At 42.7% G+C, this 3792-nt stretch overlaps 1 pseudogene; it reads right to left on the reverse strand.

The window, feature by feature from the left end:
* Positions 1-1652: 1652 nt before the first annotated feature.
* On the reverse strand, positions 1653-3518 carry LOC120457987 (annotated as a pseudogene).
* Between the last annotated feature and the right edge of the window lie 274 nt (positions 3519-3792).

The raw sequence follows: 3792 nt of genomic DNA on the forward strand, positions 1-3792 counted from the left end.
GTTAAATGGGTTTATTTCAAATTTACTTCACCAGCTAAACAAATAGAATTGAAGAAAAACAGAGGTTTTATGTCAGAAAAACTAAACTACATAAATCATAATTTACAAAACTATGTAAGTTAGCAAACCATTTAGAATTTTGTAACGAGAATATCGATTTATTTTAAATGTTTTGTGAGATTCTATTAAAAAAATCAAAGGGAACAGGAATTTTTCTATGTACAAGTATATATAATATTATTGTTCTTTAGTTTAAAATTTTAATTAGCCAACTTAATGGCTTTAGTAAGTTGCGTATAAAGCTTTGTGTTGATGCACATTTTTTCATGTAAATAATACTATTGGTGTTATTGTTTCTTGTATTTATTCATGTATTATGCTGGAAGTTGCCTTTTTGGTAGCCCTTCCATTGTTGCTTGCCTGTCTTTCTTCCGGGCTCTTTTAACCTGCTTTCTGGCTTTGGTTGGTCCTGTTTGCAGGTATGTGGGTGTGGAATGGCTTACAAGCCGCTTCCCTGTTTTTTCCAGACCATCCTTTTGGCCTAAGGGGCGACTGTAGCTGCATCCGACTTTCCTTCGTCTCCTGCCTTATCTCTGATTATTATCCTTTTAGCTCAGGAACTGCCTCGTTCACGAAGTACAGCTGCTTGAAAGTGCATTCTTAAGCTCAATCAAACTGGATGCTGGGCGAATATGCATTGAATTAAGTGGGCGAAATTCGTATTGGCTCTTGGGCTAGAAAGGCACCAGAGTCTTATAATTAAAATGCCCCGAGCCCGGAAACCCCCAAGCCCATAGGTGCAATCCGCTGCAGAATTTAAATGTCCCTTCACCCGAGTGCTTGCGTGTGTGCGCTCGACGTTCAAGTGAAACTTAAGACAAAAGCAAGACCGCTCGGAATTCTTTTTTCTGTGTCCGCCCTTCCGGGCCGTATTGTTTTTGATGGCTAAAGCCGTGCAGACATTTGGACCCAACTACTTGAAGTTGTATGCCCCGTTTCCATACTTATTTTTTCCTTTTTTCTTTCCTTATGGGACTTTATGGCGCACACGTGTGGGTTCCTTTGGGCGCATATTGAAAACCCAGCATAGTTATGACTTTGAAACAAACGAAGCACATTTCCTTCTTAGCCCTCAACGTAATGGCAGGTCCCAGGAAAATAAGAGGCTGGAAAAAGCGAGCGTGAATAAAACTGTTATCGGTCTGCGTGCTCAAAAGCGCACTTGATTCCTCAAATCCTTTGTGTATCCCCTTTTAAGCCTTCTGTTTTCCACGAAGACACCAACCAACGCCAAAGCCAGAGCAACAAAAAAACTACCCCGGGAGCAACTAAAAGGGGAAAAAAGTCCCCAAGTCGACGTCTCAAGCGGCACTTCTTCCGCAAAAAAACCAATTAACTTCTGCTGAGACAAATGTTCAAGCCAAGGAAAGGAAACGAAATTTGCATGACTACAAAATTAAAAACTGCTTTGGAGGATACATAGTTATACGGCTTACTTTGCACACCCTGGCAGAGGGTATACTGATACTAGTGAGAAGTTGGCTTAGCAATTCTGCAGTATGTATAATCTTTGTAAAATCGATGTTTAATTAAAATCTAATCAATAGCAGAGTAACGGGTATCTGATAGCAGAGAAAGAATTCCACACCTATTCATTCTAAAGAACAAAATAATGATTGAACCGATTTTTGAGCCATTGAATTGTTTACCAAAGCGTTCTCAGCTTTATTATAATTACTATTCTACTTTCAATCACATCCTTACATTATTCTGTTTGTAACTCGTAAGTTACATTTTTTTTGGTCAGTCGTAGTCCATTGGTTTCTTTTTGATGACGTCTATGGTGGCCTTTCGGTGATTGGCCATAAGAGGGTACAGCTTCTGCAGCATATTATCCGCCTCACCCGTGGTCATGGCAAACACCTGGACCATTCCCGTCTCATGAACACCACCCCGCCGCCACCCCGTGAACTGCCTTGTCCACGTAGTAGACATACTTCATATGGGGCTCTGGAGAAAGAACGCTTAACGCAGTGAACTCCGGCAAAGAGATCCCAAAGGGAAAGTGGGCGCAGGAAATGAGACGCAGATGTAGAAGCTTGTTTGAGGGGTCCATTGATTATCAAGACACTGCCATCGGACCAAATCCAGGCTATCTGTGTGGCCTCATACCGGATTTGGATCACATCGATGTCGTTATAGTAAACGGCGTTTCTTAGGAACCTAACCGTATTTTGCAGATCCAAGTTCTTATTCATACTCAGTGTGCAATACATTTTGCAAAAATTCATATCGACGTGCATGCGAAATTCCTCGACCTTGCGCCTTTTGGGACGCCTTAGGATTCTAATCCTCTGGAGGCACTTGTCCAAGTGATCTGGCAGAGGCGGAAGCAGAAGACATCTCCTCAAATTCTCCACCGATTTTGATCCAAACTGCTGGTTCCACTTTGAGCGGAGTCTCTTAGCTTGGGGGTCCCTGAACTCCGTCATGGTTTGGTCAATGATGTACTCGAGGAAAACTGTGAAGCTGTTCTGCCATCCAGTCTCCGCTGAGACATTTCTGTTGCTTTCTCCCAGAACTCGGGGCTTCATTTGCTCCTTGCTGATCTCGGTTTCGAAGTCAATGGCCTCTGGTTCTGCATCAGTTGGATTGTTGGAACTGTCCTCATAGATGAGGAGTTGCAATTGTTGGGAAATGGTTTCACTGCATTGCTGTACACAACTCTGAATAGCTTCCTCATCCTCGGGTCTCGGGGGTAATGGTTTAATGTCTTTGACCTCGAGGATAACTGGCTTTTCTGTTTTTTCCACAATGAATTCAGTTGCTTTCTCTGGTTCCTTTTCTGGAATATTTTCAACAGAAACCTTTTCGTTGGGTGGGGGTTTCCACAACTCAGGCTCTACGGAATCAGGTTTCTGCGGCATTTCGAACACCTTTGGAGAAAACTTTTTCCAAACATCCTTTTCCTGGGAGATAAGGTCCTTGGGCTTTAGTAACTCAAGCAGAAGATCCCGATTCTTCTCATGTTCTCTTGCTAGGCTTAATAACATATCAAACTCTTCTATATCACTGTGGGGTTCGTTAAGGCCCTCCGATTTTATCCATTCCTTGATTGCCCGCTGCTCTTCGATTCCAATGGTGAAGCTAGCAAAGGCGACATCTTCATTGTCCAGAATCCGAGGCTTCTTGGCGTCACTATCGACCTTTCCCTTTGAATCCGATTCTTCTATATTATTATAGGATCCGTTGAGCCCCTCCGATTCTATCCACTGATCCAAGACCCGCCACTCATTTTTTTCGATTTTCTTCTCAAAACCAGTTTCAAAAGTATTCTTATTATATAGGTTTTCGTCAAATCGAATTGTTTTCGGAGGAAATTCATTGAAGTTTTGAGATTTCGTTAATCTCAGAGGCGGAGTTTTGGAAGCCTCCGAATTCGCCATGCAAAACAAAGGCCATATAGCATCCGAGGGCTTTATAAGCCCCTTCTTCACATCCATATAGATCTTCCAAATATCCTCTGACGACAGCAGATCTGTATCATACTCATCCACCAAAGTCCCCTTGAGGGTTCTGTATCGACGGTAGGTTTTGGAACAGTTTGACGCACATTTGGAGATATTTTTCCTTCGTTGGGGCATCGTCGACTCTTGACAATGCTTGATGAACTTGGAGGTGGCATTTGCCAGTTTTTGGGAAGCACGTTAGAATTCTCCTCGAGTCCAAAGTCCGGAACAACATTGACGATGCGGAACTTGGAGGGTATGGGGTTTGGGTGCGGTTCATTTA

Source organism: Drosophila santomea, unplaced genomic scaffold, assembly GCF_016746245.2.
Source record: "Drosophila santomea strain STO CAGO 1482 unplaced genomic scaffold, Prin_Dsan_1.1 Segkk9_quiver_pilon_scaf, whole genome shotgun sequence".
Taxonomy (NCBI): Eukaryota; Metazoa; Arthropoda; class Insecta; order Diptera; family Drosophilidae; genus Drosophila; species Drosophila santomea.